The following is a 15,857-nucleotide window of genomic DNA, read 5'->3' as shown; positions in this document are numbered from 1 at the left end:
TTCCAAAGCTTTCTCTGTTTTCAGTCGTCTTCGTTTTTCCTGTTAGCTTGTCTCACCATTTTACCTGTTATCCATTTTTTCTAATCTTGCTCCTTCTATCTCTCATTTTCACAGGGACATGTCCGTCCTGCACTCTAATCAACCTCTCTTTAAAAGCCTCCCACATATCAAATGTGGATTTATCCTCAAACAGCTGCTCCCAATCCATATTCCCAAGCACCTGCCGAATTCCCCCCCCCCCCCCCCCCCAACCCTTCAATTTCTTTAGGGCCAGTCTTATCTTTGTCTATGAGTATTCTAAAACTTATGGAATTGTGATCATTATTCCCAAAATAATCCCCTATTGCACCTACAACTACCTGGCCAGGCCCATTCCCCAACACCAGGTCCAGTATGGCCCCCTTCCCGAATTGGACTATTTACATACCACTCTATAAAGCCTTCCTGGATCCTCCTTACAAATTCTGCTCCATCTAAACTTCTTAACACTAAATGAATCCCTGTCAATTTTGGGAAAATTAAAATCTCCCATCACCACCACCCTGTTGCTCCTGCATGATTACATAATCTGTTTATATATTTGTACCTCTATTTCGCTTTCTGTTGGGATGCCTGTAGTACAGCATTAACACTGTTACCACACCCTTCCTGTTTCTGAGCTCTGGCCATATTGCCTCACTGCTCGAATCCTCCATCGTGCCCTCCTTCAGCACAGCTGTGAGGTGCTCTTTGACTAGTACTGCAACCCCTCCACCGCTTTTACCATCCTCTTTATCCTGCCTGAAGCATTGATATTCTGGGATATTTAGTTGCCAAACTTGTCCTTCCCTCAACCAAGTCTCAGGAGTAGCAAAAACATCATACTCCCGGTACTAATCCAAGTCCTAAGTTCATCTGCCTTACCTACTACACTTGTTGCATTAAAACAAATGCACCTCAGACCACCAGTCCCTTTGCGTTCATCATCTGCTCCCTGCCTACTCTTCTTAGTCACACTGACTTCATTATCTAGTCCCTTACAGGTTTTAGCAACTACGTCCTTACTGTCCATTAACCTCATCATTTGGATCCCATCACCCTGCCACATTAGATTAAACCCTCCCCAACAGCGTTAGCAAAAGCACCCCTTAGGACATTGGGTCGAGTCTGGCCCAGGAGTAGACCACCCAATTTGTAACATTCCCACCTCCGCCAAAACCGGTTCCAATGTCTCAAAAATCTGAACACCTCTCCCCTGACCCATGTCTCAAGCCATGCATTTATCCTGCCTATTCTTTCATTTCTACTCTCACTTGCACGAGACACTGGTAGCAATCCTGAGGATTACTACCTCTGAGGCCCTATTTTTTAACATGGCTCCTAACTCCTTAAATTCTGCTTGTAGGACCATCCCATTTATTACCAAATCATTGGTGCTTATGTGCATCAGAAAGCTAGCTGTTCAGCCTCCCCGTTCAGAATGTCCTGCAGCTGATCTGAAACATCTGAAACTCAGTTTGAAGGTGGATGGCAGGAGAGACTCAACAAAAAGAGGAGGGTGCTGAAAGGCAGAGGCAGATGGAAATGGAGAAAGAAGCCGTTTGATGAAGCGTTACTGGACCCGAAACATTAACTCTGCTTTCCTTCCATAGATGCTGCTAGACCTGCTGAGGTTTTCCAACAATTTCTGTTTTCGTTAAAGAAACGGAAGATGGGAAGACCGATTTTGAACCAATCAGCTCTCTGTGCTCTGGGAATGTTTGACTTCTCCATTCACTCAGATCGCTTCTGTCCCACACTGAAACCTCACAATCCTGCCTCTCTGTTACCGAGAATAACTATTTCATTGAGTGAACTCACACGTTCATGCTATAAGATAACTTCCCTTGTTTCTTGAGTAATGCTCAGGGAGAGAATTCTGGTTCAGCCGTATTAACATGGAGCCGCCACTGTCAGTGTCCCCAGGAAGTGGCCATTCTAATTCTGTGACTCTGAGCAGTTTTGTTGGCGCAGAGTTGGAGTGGAACCTGCCCCTTTGAATTTGATATATTCATTGTACATTCGGCTGCACCTACAAACGTACGTCTGGAACTTTCAGTACAGCAGAGACAGTTTTCACCCAGAAACTGGTACCTGAATAAAAGCAGCCGGAGAGATAGAGAGACCCTGTTTTGGGTGGTGACATTTTGGGGGAAGGGACCTGAGGTCCACCTCGGAAAGAGAACTTCCAAAAATGAAGGTGCCCAGTGTGTGGCTTGAACCCATGACCCTGAGATGAAGGGTCTCATGTTCTGCAGACTGACCTAGTCAGACCTGACTTGGTGCTGTTTATTTTCCCATTTTACATGAAGCCAAATCCACCTGGAACCATAATTCCCACGATTCCAGTTCATTCCTTCCAATCACAAAAAAAATCATTCACATCTTCCACTGCTCATCTGTTACTCCTTTAGAGCAATGCAATCCATTTTCAGCACTTATTACAGGATTTAAGGTTCAATGCTGATTAGCTTAGATTACTTACAGTGTGGAAACAGGCCCTTTGGCCCATCAAATCCATACCGACCCTCCGAAGAGCAACCCACCTGGACCCATTCCCCTACATTTATCCCTTCACCTAACACTACTGCCAATTTAGCATGGCCAATTCACCTCACCTGCGCACTGATATTTTAATTTTATTGCCTTCATCTTTAAGCAAATAGAGAGTTGATTTGTGTCTGTCATCACTGAAAAAGTTACAGAACATCTCTCAGAAATACTAGGTTGCAATAGTACCAAAGGCAACCTTAGTAACTAAGAAAGTCTCATGACGGGATGGCACTTGAAACGTAACTGGTAAATCAGTTGTCATAACTTTGCTTCGTCCTAGAGTTTTGCCAAAGTGGAAAGGAAGGTTATGGATACATTGGTTGTTATATTTCAAATTTTTCTAACGATATCAAAAGTTTTGGCTTCAGCCTGCCTGCATGCCTCTCTTCGTTTCTCAGTTTTTGCTCTCCGTGCAACCTATGTTCTTTTTTTTGACTGCATATCTGCATCAGCTGACTTCTGGTTCTGCACTTTAGCTTGAACTTCCGATTTCTGCTTTCGCTCTGTATTTCGGATCCTGGTTATTTCACTGATTTCTTTTATTGAATGCACAGTCATTTATTCTGAAATTCAAACACAGAGTAACTGCACAAGATTAAATAACACTCAAGTTTCATTCAGAACTGTGACCTCATACAGCACATGAAACCACAAATGTCCCGACTCATTTTCATAGCCCCTGAAACTGACAATGACGAATAGCAACATTGATTGGAATAGACTGGAGTTAGTGTCCTGCTGCTTTGAGTCATGTGCTGCATTGAATCACAAATTTTTGTTGCAAGTTTATAGTGTACATAAGCTGATAATTTATCGTAGACCTAAAAGCTCAAGTTAAACAAATCTCAGCTATAATTTTCTCAATTTGTCGGACATTGGAGCAAATGATCTCTGGATTGCTGGAATAAAAAAGGCTTTCTTGTTGCTGTCGCATGGGGACATTCAAAGCTGTATTAACAAAATGTTTCAACTAAATGCACAGAATGTAGAAATCAGTTTATGGAAGTTGAAAAGGGAAACACGGTTCACACAGTTAGTTCTTGATAAGAAGTGAGAATGAGCTAAAGTAGCAGATGAAAAGGATTTGAGTGTAATATAATGAGAGATTTTAAACAAGTCTCGAAGTGGACACATTGATGTGAAGGCAGCAAGTGGACTAAAAGTATCAATACCCAAACAGGAACAGAATGCAATGACAACAAAAGAATTTTGGCTTAAAGATTTTGAAAACTGGGCAGGAAGAGTCAAGACACAAATTGTTCTGAAAAGTTAGGACGGCGAAGCAAAATTGAGGCAGTTGGAACTATTGATTAAGAAATATTTCGATGTGTTGGAATAAATGAGTTCTTCGAGCAGCTCGTGTATTTGGGCGGAACAATGGCTCGGTGGTTAGTACTACTGCCTCACAGCTCCAGGAACCTGGGTTCGATTCCTGCATTGGGTGACTGTCTTTGAGGAGTTTGCACATATTCCCTCCCTGTGCCAGCATGGGTTTCCTCCCGATCCTCCAGTTTCCTCCCACAATCCGAAGATGTGCAGGAAAGGTGGATTGGCTATGATAAATTGCCCATAGCGTTAAGGGCATTAGTCCAGGATAAATAAAGGGAAGTGGAATGGACCTGGGTGGATTACTCTTCAGAGGGTCAGTGTCGACTTGTCGGGCCAAAGGACCTGTTTCCATACTGTCGGGAATCTAATCTAATCGTATCTTTCTAGATTAGATCAGATTCCTGACTGTATGGAAACAGGTCCTTTGGCCCAACAAGACCAGAAGACTCTCTGAAGAGTAATCCACTCACACCAATTACCGTATCCTATATTTACCCCTGACCAATGCACTGAGCACTATAAGCAGTTTAGGATGGCCAATACACCTGACTTCCACATCTTTGGATTGTGGGAGGAAACCAGAGCACCCGGAGGAAACCCACGCAGACATGGGGAGAATGTGCAAACTCCACACAGCCAGTCGCCCGAGGCAAAAATTGAACCAGAGTACTTGGCGATGTGAGGCAGCAGTGCTAACCACTGAGCTACCATGCTGCTCCATATGAGCCAGTTTGATAAAGTTAATACAAAGAAAGTAAGAATAAAAAGTTTCACATCTGAGAATTTGTGTGTGTGTGCGTGCGTGCGTGTGTATGCGTGTGCGTGTTTATGCATCTACGTGTGTTCTGTTTGTATGTATATCTATGAACCTGTGTGGTAGAGGGAGAGAACCACTGTGACAATGGTGTCACTCTAAAATGGTTATTTTGTCCAGGGTTTTTTTTTTGACGAGATTGTAAAGGCAAATGTACCATACTGCCTAGTGAGCTAGGACTTCTTAAAAGCAGTTTAACAATGGAAGAAGAGCAGCCAGTTCTCCCGGTTCATATTTACTTTATTTTTTAGGTGTAGTAGTTACAGGATTTTGGAGTTGCAAGCTTCAGTCAATGATTCCTAAGTGACTTTCTCTGAAATCTCTCTGGATGTTGTTCCCCTCTGCCTGTAAACATCTGTGTTTAAATTTACCACTTTGCCAAGGGATGTGTTTGTAGAATGTTACTATATTGGAACAGTTCATTAGTTAAGTTACAGTATTGAGTATTCAGTTAAGTTTTCCAATAGTTAGGTTTTTCTAAATTCCACTTTCTTTTGTTTATGTTCTAACTGAAGTGTTTAAATTAATTATGTTTTGCTTAAATCGGAGTGCTTTGACAAGCTGCATTACACCTAAAACACCCACATCACATCTACCTTTAAAATAAGAAAAGGTTAAGGTCGAGGCTACCTTTTTAAAATACTTTGAGCAGGTATGGCCTGGTGCATAACAGGTTTGGCACTCTTGTTGGGATCATTCAATACATTCAATTTAGGTTTAAGGTTTTTGGATTCAAAGGCAGCGAATGGTAGGTGTTAGTGTCTTTTGTGTCAGGTATTGAGTTTGTTTGCTTTAAACAGTACTTTACGTTTTAAATGCTCTTTTGGTCACTAGGAAATTTCTGGGAGTGGAAGAAGTAACTTTGGGGGTTTTACTAAAAGTGAGCAAGTCAAGGCTGTTGGAACTTTCAGACCAACTGAAGCTAACGTTGCCTTTGTCTGTGAGAAGAGGAGAGATAATTACAGCAATAGCTCGACATTAAAATTTACTGGAAATACCACCGGATTCTTTGCAAATGGCTAGAATTCAATTGCAGATGAAGGAGCTTAAACATGAAAAGGAATTGAAACAGTTTGAATAATGATTAAATGCAGAGGAAAGAAGAAAGGAAAGAATCGCCCTGGCAGAATAAAAAGAAAAGGAGAGGAAGGCCCTAGCAGAACAAAGGGAGAGAGAGAAGAAAAACAGAAATAGGGTTTGAAATTCTGACATTGGCTGTTAGAAAGGAAAGTTGATGTAAAGGATGGAGGTGAAGATGGAAAGTCGCTTTAGTGAGGAGGATGGTGATGATCAGCAACCCATTTAGAGCCAAAAGCTTCAAGCATTGTCTCAATTTGACGAGAAGGATGTCAAAGCATTTTTCATCTCATTTGAGAAATTAGCTAAACAAATGAAGTGACCAGTGACCACGTGGGCTTTGTTGATCCATACAAAGTTGAAAGGGTAGAGCAAGTGAGGTATTTGCATCACTATCAGAGGAGATGTGTGGCGAGTATGAGGAGATGAAGAAAGCTACCTTAAGTGTGTATGAGCTTGTGACAGAAGCCTACAGACAATTTTTCAGAAATCTCAGGAGGGATCCTGGTCAAACATCCACTGAGTTTGAAAGAATCAAATAAAGTCATTTTGGTAGATGGATAAGGGCATTAAAGATAGATCAAACATATGACGCCCTGAGATAGATGAATATTTTGGAGGAGTTCATTTCCTGACATAGTGAGAACTTGTGGAAGAGCAACGAATTAAAACAGCAAGATTAGCAGCTGAAACGGCTGATGCTTATGAGTTGGTTCATAAGTCAAAACTTAGCTTCCAACATCAGCTTTGATCCATAACAGATAGAAATTGTGGAAAACAGAAATCCTCAGGTGATAAGGGAAAAGTAGATCTCAGGTGAAGACAATAAAGATAGCTTACCACAGGGTGAAAAGGAAACCGATGAAGGGGAAAGAGAAATTAAAAAGCTCAGGTGTTTTTACTGCAATAAAGTAGGCCACATGAAGTCAATGTGTTGGTGGCTTACAAAAAGCACTGGGAAGATGGATGTAGGAAAACAGGAGAAGCGAATGAATTTTGTTAAATTGGTAAAGTAGAGCACAGTGGAAGCTAGAAGTCTGCACCAGAAAGTACACCCTGGTTGGAAGTTGGTTAAAAAGGAAGTGCCACATCTTCTTAAAACATTTACTTGTGGAAGTAAGGGTTTTTTTTCGCGTAGGTCAGGAGCAGAAGGTAAAGAAATTATAATATTAAGAGGCACTGGGTCATGTCAATCTTTGACGTTGAGAGATAAGGTGACATGTAATTCGGAATAACTATTGCCAGAATAAGTGCTAGTACATCAATTCATAGTGAGATAAGAAATGCTCTATTTTTAAAGAGAGGTTGGGGTGTCCAGTGAAAAGTGGAGAAGTGGTGGTAGGGCTACTGGAGAAACTCTTGACTTGGAATACAGTTTGACCTTGTTAATGATATAGCTGAATCACAGGTAGGACTGCAGCCTACTGTGATTGAAAAGCTAGTGGAAAAGCAAACATCTGAGGTATTGCAGGAAGTATATCCTGGGATTTTTCCTGAATGTGTGGTAACAAGGTCACAAAGGCACTGGTTGAAACAGGAGGAGAATCAAAAAATATAGATAAGAAAGTTGAAGTAGAATTATCAGAGACCAAGTTTGATCAAATGGTTGAGAAGTAAACAAGACCAGGTTAGGGACAAAGTGGAAATTTTTAGATCCAAGAAATTAACTGAGTTACAACAGAAATATGAAAAACTGAAGCAATTGTATCAAAAATTATACACAGAAGCATAATCTGAGTGCATTTTCAAATGTTTCTACATTAAACATTATGCCTTGATGAGGAAGTGGAGATCATCACAAATTCAGTTGGATGAGAAATGGGCAGATGTTCATCAAGTTGTATTACCAGTCGGTTATAGAAGGGAGGTTTGCGGGTAGCACATGAATTACCAGTACGAGGTCATTGGGGGGTAAGGAACGCTCAAGTCAAAATACAAAAAACATTTTACTGGCCTGGACTGCGTAATGATGTCATTGACTTTTGCCAGACATGTCGTAGATGCCAGGTAATTGGAAAACATCAGGCAGTAATAAAACCTGCATCTTTCATTCCCATTCCTGCATTTGAGGAACCTTTTACAAGGCTCGTAACTCATTGTGTTGGACCCCTACCTTAAACAAAAAGTGGGAATCAGTATCTGTTGATGATAATGGATGTGTCCACGAGATTTCCAGAGAGCATTTAGACAATATCACAGCTGAAAGGATTGTAAAAGAGTTATTGAATTTTTTCACTAGATACAAGACATCTCACAGAGATACAATCAGATCAAGCATCAGATTTTATATCACAATTATCCAGCTAAGTTATGGACAGCTTAGTAATAAAACAATTCAGATCCATTGTGTACCATCCAGAATCACAGTGACCATTACAAAAGTGGCATCAAACTTTACAAGCCATGGAAAGGGTTTATAGTCAAGACTATTCAGACAATGGGCATCCAGAAATTCTGTTTGATCATTTTGCCAGTAGAGATACGCCAAGTGAATTGGCTAAATTCAGTCCATTTGAATTAGCTTTTGGCCATGAGGTGAGAGAACCACTGAAATTAAAGAGAAATTAGTGAGTCAGGATTCAGTGACCACATATTTAAACAATGTCAAATTTGAGCGAACAATTAAATAGAGTGGCGGAGTTGGCAAGGCAGCATTTACAAGTATCACAACATGTAATGGAACAGGAAGCATTCAAGAAATTTCTAAAAATCGCAATTTTGCTCATGGAGATAAAACATAGAACATAGAACGTTACAGCACAGTGCATGCCTTTTGGCCCTCGGTGTTGTGCTGACTTGTGGAACCAGTTTGAAGCCGATCTATCCTACACTTTTCCATTTTCACACATGTGTTTATCCAATGACCATTCAAATGTCCTTCATGTCGGTGAGTCTACTACAGTTGCAGGCAGAGCCTTTCATACCCCTACTACTCTCTGAGTAAAGAACCTACCTCTGACATGTGTCCTATATCTATCACTCCTCAACTTAAAGTCATGTCCCCTCATGCTAGCCATCACAATCTGAGGAAAAAGGCTCTCACTAGCCTAGTTAACCTAGCTAACCCAGCTAATCCTTCCTATAATGCAGGGACCAGAACTGTATGCAATACTCCAAGTGCGGCTGCACCAGAGTTTTGTACAGCTGCAACATGATCTCGTGGCTCCAAAACTCAATCCCTCTACCCATAAAAGCTCACACACTGTATGCCTTCTTAACAACCCTATTAACCTGGGTGGCAACTTTCAGGGATCTATGTACATAGACACTGAGATCTCTGCTCATCTACACTCCCAAGAATCTTAACATTAGCCCAGTACTCTTTATTCCTGTTGCTCCTTCCAAAATGAATCACCTCATGCTTTTCCACATTAGGTTCCATTTCCACCGCTCAGCTCAGCTCTGCAGCTTATCTAATGTCCCTCTGTAACCTGCAACATCCATCGGTACTATCCACAACTCCAAGGATCTTAGTGTCATCCGCAAATTTACTAACCTATCCTTGTATGCCCTCATTTATAAAACTAACAAACAGCAGTGACCCCCAAAACAGATGATTACGGTACACCAATGGTAACAGAACTACTGGATGACCATTTCCCATGAACCACCACCCTCTGTCTTCTTTCAGCTAGCCAATTTCTGATCCAAACTGTTAAATCGCCTACAATCCCATGCCTCCGTATTTCATGCAGTAATTTACCGTGGGGAACCTTATCAAATGCTTTACTGGAATCCATATACACTACATAACCGCTTTACCCTCGTCGACCTGTTTGGTCACCTTCTCAGCGAACTCAATAAGGTTTGTGAGGCACAACTTACCCTTCACAAAACTGTGTTGACTATGCCTAATCAAATTATTCCTTTCTCGATGATTATAAATCCTGTCTCTTATAAGTTTTTCCAATACTTTACCCATAACCGAAGTAAGGCTCGCTTATCTATAATTACCAGGGTTGTCGCTACTCCCCTTCTTGAAAAAGGGGACAGCATTTGCTACCCTCTAGTCTTCTGGCACTATTGTAGACAATGATGACATGAAGATCAAAACCAAAGGCTCTTTCATCTCTGCCCTGGATTCCCAGAGAATCCCAGGATAAATCCCATCCAGCCCAGGACACAGATTTTTTTCACACTTTCCAGAATTGTTAAGACCTCCTCCTTGTGAATCTCAATCCCATCTAGTCTATAGCCTGTATCTCAGTATTCTCCTCGACAACATTTGTCTTTTTCGAGTGTGAAAACTGTTCCTACACGCGGTAAGCCCCTCTGCTAATTTAAATATACCACACAGGAAAGTTTACCTCGCGCCATAATCTGTTAAATCTTGAGAGGCAAAGACCTATTCCAAACAAGTTTCTAAAGAAATAATTTTAACAATTTTATTTTTAAATCCAAAATAGAAAATTAAACAACTATTTATAACTCCTTTCTCTTAAACGTACTTCTACCTCCCAATCTACAATACTGGTCTAATAAATTCCTTCTTAAATCAATTTCAAAAAAACAATTGTTGTCTTCAGATGTCGAACTTTCTCTGTCTGTCTCTCTAGGTCAGCTTCGGTGTTCTGCTGCACAAGTTTCTTCTGGACAGGTAACTTTCAGACAGTTATTCTGCTGGCTATTATTTTGGTGCTTGGCAGCTCTTTGCTGTTCTCCCTCTAACTGTTCACAATGTTCGATTTAATACTCCAAAACATCATATCATCTCATTAAAATTAAAATTCGATTGGATTTTAGTGTCTGGGGCATGATTGGCTGAATTGGAATTTGTTTTGTACCATGACACCGCAACTCCAGCTCTTTGTGTCAACCAAATGTTACACTTTTAAATCCTTCAACACAATCTGTGCCTGCCTGAAATTTCAGCTCCCTTAAAGGTACAGTACATGTCTATAACTTCATAACACTTCCACCCTTCAGAAAAAAAAACCTGTCATAATGAAAGGATGGCTTCATTTTTTTCATTTTGTTAACCACATTACCATGGCTTATGTAAACTTTAATCTAAGTTCATCTTAACATCTTCTGATATACCTTGGATAGATATCAATGTCATCGAAACTTTATTAGTTAAATCCGCAATAACAACCTGCAATTATGTTTTTATGACCCGCAGCATGTACGATTTGTAATTTAAAAGTCTGTAACGTAAGACTCCAACAAAATAATCTCATATTCTTGTCTTTAAAGTGTTCCAAGAATGTAAGAGGATTCTGATCTGTGTACACAACCGTCTCCCTCACATTGTTGTGTCATACGCATTCGAATGTTGTAAGGCCAGTACCAAACTCAATAGTTCTTTTTTGATCTTGGAGTATTTCCACTGATGGATGTTGAGTTTCTTCGAAAAGTAACCGAACTTGGCAGTTCAATCTGTAAGAAACAAACTCAATGAAATTATGCAAGACCACCAAAGCTGGAAACAAGATAATTTATTTTACGATCTTGCAAGAAAGGACCCCAATTGCAGAAAGCAATTGAAGTGATGATTATTCAAACTACTACACACTTATACTTTTGAGCTGCGTGAGGTCACCTCTCCCAACTCCTGCATTACCCAATCTCTCTTGGTATTTTGCCTCTGCCCATCTATGCTCCACGCCCATTGCCCCTTCCCCAGGTTGGCAACCTTCTTCTCTGTAAGTGGTGACACACATTATTTTGTCAACAGTACATCAAGATCTGGTTTAACATTTTGTATCAATTCTGCTGGTACATTCCATCCTCGGACATTTCATTAACTTGTATCATTTTGTATAGCCCAAGCATTTCGGTTATCTCAGCTTTTTGCTGAAAACATAATTTTTAAAAAGAACTTATTTGCTATAATAATTACACACTAAAGTTAGTATTTAATTAACCACAATTATACACTGAAAAGTAGAGATCCTCTTCCCTAAATACCTGCAGAGTTAATAGTTCTCTTGCTGTATCCCTTTTCTGAATGATTTTCCTATATCTGCAAAAACAGCACTTTTCCCCATTTCTAACAAATCCCATCATCATCTTCCTATCACAGTGCAGCTCCAACACCTATGTCACTAGCATCGATGGCAACTTTAAAGGATTTCAAAAAATTTGATGTAGCTAAAACTGGTGCGGTGGTTAATATTGATTTTAAATGGTCAATGCCTCCTGGCATTGTTCTGTCCACCGAAACTGTGTTCTTCTTCAGCAAATCTGTTAAAGGTGCCACTACACTGCTGAAGTTTGGAACAACCTTAAGATAGAATCAACTTAGTCCTTAAAATCTAAGCATCTCTTTCTTCGAGGTTGGTTGTAGAAATTCCTCGATTGCCTTTGTCTTTGCATTCCATGGGGTTAACTTTCTATGACCAATGTTATGTCCTAAGAACATCACCTCTGCATAGCAAATTCAGTTTTATTTAAGTTTATCACCAGTTTTACTTCTCTTATTTGTTCAAAGCACTCGACCAACTGTACCATTTGATAAGGGCGGCACGGTGGCACAATGGTTAGCACTGCTGCCTCACAGTGCCGGAGACCCGGTTTCATATCCCGCCTCAGGCGACTGACTGTGTGGAGTTTGCACGTTCTCCCCGTGTCTGCGTGGGTTTCCTCCGGGTGCTCCGGTTTCCTCCCACAGTCCAAAGATGTGGAGGTCAGGTGAATTGGCCATGCTAAATTGCCCGTAGTGTTAGATAAGGGGTAGATGTAGATGTAGATGTAGATGTAGGGGTATGGGTGGGTTACGCTTCGGCGGGGCGGTGTGGACTTGTTGGGCCGAAGGGCCTGTTTCCACACTGTAAGTAATCTAATCTAATCTAATCTTTCCACTAAAGATCACTACATCATCCAAATACACTGCACAGTTTGTTAACCCAGCCATAACTCTGTTCATGAGTCTTTGGAATGTGGCAGGTGCGTTCTTCATTCCATATATCATTTTGAATTGATATAGTCCATTTGGGGTTACAAACACTGAAGTTCCTTTCGTCGTCTCTGATAAAGATACCTGCCCGTGACCATGAGGTAAGTCCAACTTGGTGATGTAACTGGCTTGTCCAACTTGCTCTATACAGTCCTCCAATCTGGGAATTGGACATGAGTCCAATTTTGTAACAACTTTGACTTCCGATAATCCACGCAAAATTGTTGAGTCCCGACAGGATTGGGAACTAATACAATCAGTGAACTCCACTCACTCTGACTCAGTTTGATAATATCCTCGTTGAACATGGCCTCCACCTCCATCTGGTCACGTCTGGCTTTGAAAGGATTAAGCCGATAGAGGCGTTGTTTTATCAGAACAGCATTCCCCACATCTACTTAATGCACAATAGCATTAGTCCGCTCCATCTGATTTCTACAGATGTCCTTATACTGCAGTAACAAACCTTTCAATTATGTTCATTGTTCCTGAGACAGACAGTTCACTGACCTATCCCACTTCTCAAGGACTTCTTCATTTTTGAACATATTTTGAGGCACATCAAAATCCAAAACATCTGGGTTTGATTCCTCACTCTGCAGGGCAGTAACTAACATCTGTTTCTCCAGTGTTTTTTTCTCTATGATAATAACTCTCAGGAATCTCATCTGCCTCCTTTTTGTAATACACATCAACATATATATCTTTTTTCATCTTGTCTTTCTGTTGCAATCCCTTAGCCTTTCAGATTTAAATTCTTCTGCCTGTTTCCGTTTTTCTGGCACCACATCAAACAGGATGTCTGCTGACTGAACCTCAACTCCGTCATCTTTCTGTTTAGTTTTTTGCTTCATGCTTTGATTTATGATAGTGGGATCTTGTTACCACATAGTCTGGGAAAATACCAGGATATTTTTCTTTTAACTCTTCAGTTTTTTGGTCTTCCTTGGGTGTCTCCATAACAAGGGGTGTCACTCCCACTTTGGACCCTGCTAACTCATTCCCAAGAACAAACTGGATTCCTGGAAATGACACTCTGTCAATAACTCCCACTGTTACTCCCCAGTCTTGAGTTGGAACTCCAACCTGGTCTTACATATGGGAATGCTAAATTTCTGTCCATCTATCCCACAAATTAACACGCACTCAAGTAACAGATCAGAAACAGTCCAAATTCACTCATCTCTAACTGAAACTGGTGAGATCCTGTATTTCTCAAAATTATAACATTTTGTCCTTCTCTCCTGTTCTTTCTGAGTAAACTTGATGCACATTTAGCAAATTAGAGAACAAGCACTAATGTCATACCAGCCCCTGCCTAGGTTATGCACTCTTCTACAGCTGTTTGGTTCTTCTTGGGGTCTCCTTTACTACTTTCAGTAATGCCATTGGCTTAGCTTCTTTTCCCACATCTTACCCAGAATGCCTTTCTTTAACAACCAGCACTGTGACTTTACGCGTCCCACTTTACCACAGTGGAAGCACCTGAGGCCTTTCACCCTCTTAGGCTTCTTTTTTTTAATCTGTGGTAAACACTTACCAGTGTTCTCTACCCTTTGTTTCATAATGTAGGATCTCCCCTTCTCCCAAATTCTATCACTCATAGGATGAAATTCTTGCCAGGAATTTTTCATATGCACCACATATTCATCTGCAAACTCTGCTGCCCTTCTCACTTCCTGAACTTTCTCTTCATCCACATGAATTCTTATCATCTCTGGAAGTGAATTTTTAAACTCCTCCAGCTGAATAATCTTTATTAGATCCTCATAATTTTATCTAACTTTGAGGCCCACGCTCATCTATCAAAATGACTATATTTAATTCTTTTGAACTCAAAATAAGTCTGACCTGGTTCCTTCTTTAGCTTTCTGAATCACTGTTTATACGTTTCTGGTACCAATTCATAAGTGCTTAAAATAGCCTGTTTAACCTCTTCATAATCTCTTGACCCCTCATCTGACAGCATAGCAAATATCTCACTCGCCCTGCCTACCAGTTTAGTCTGAACTAGCATCACCCTTAAATCCGCAGACCTCTCCATCTACCTAGCCAAGTTTTGAAATGAAATAAAGAAGGCTTCGACATCTTTTTTATCAAAATGTGGCTGAGTTTGACATATTTTTATATACCACTACCCCCTCTTTTAATCTCCATTTTATTAACTTGATTTTGCTTACTAAGTCGCAACTTCTCAAGTTCAAATTCTGTCTCTTTTTGCTCATCTCAGTACCTTTTCTATCCTCTCTCACTTTCTGCTCAGCTAAAAACCTTTTCTCTTTTTCTGTATATTCTAACTCCATCTTCCTCAATTGTAATTTAAGTTTTTCTAACTCTACTGCACTTGTCTGTTTCTCTGACACACCTAAATATTTGAGTAATGTTCTTACAATTTCAGCATTACTTTTGTCCTTGGTTAAATCCAAATCTAACTTATTTGCTAATTCTAAAAGTATGGCCTTTTTCTTTCCTTCCAAGCTTTCTTGGCAAATTTGGGAATCATCTTCAAACCCCAGAACCTATTTATAAATTTGAAGAGCCATTTCTCTCACTTTTAATTTAACCAACCACAAGTCATCGAAATTAAACTAGTTCTTCCACTTATATTTTATTTAAAGATTGAGGACACTAAGCTGCAAGTGTTTAAATCTACTGGGCTTTTCTCGTACCCCAAATCTACTCAAATTTGTGCCAATCTCAGACTGGATCTGTCTAAACCTATCCAAATCATGAATCTGAGACCCAAACTCTTCAAATCCTGACGACAATCCCACAAACTATTATGACATGGGGTAAACCCCTCGGATAATTTAACCCCGAAACACAGTAAAGCTCACCTCGTGCCATAATCTGTTAAATTTCGAGAGACAAAGAGCTATCCCAAATACCATTATTTTTTAAAAAGTTTATTATCCATTTTATTTCTTTTAATTCCGAAAGAGAACATTACACAACAACTATTTGTAACTCCTTTCTGTTAACCCTATTTCTACCTCCATCTCTGCAATACTGGCCCAATAAATTCCCTCTTAAATTTACAGCAAATAACTTTCAAAAAACCAATTGTTTCTTTGGATGTTGAACTTTCTCTGCAGATTTCTCTAGGTCAGCTTCAGTGTTCTGCTGCATCAATTTCTTCTGGACAGGTACCTTTCAGAGAGCTATTCG

The sequence above is a fragment of the Chiloscyllium punctatum genome, chromosome 42 (assembly GCF_047496795.1).
Source record: "Chiloscyllium punctatum isolate Juve2018m chromosome 42, sChiPun1.3, whole genome shotgun sequence".
Classification (NCBI taxonomy): domain Eukaryota; kingdom Metazoa; phylum Chordata; class Chondrichthyes; order Orectolobiformes; family Hemiscylliidae; genus Chiloscyllium; species Chiloscyllium punctatum.
This window is presented reverse-complemented; position numbering follows the sequence as displayed.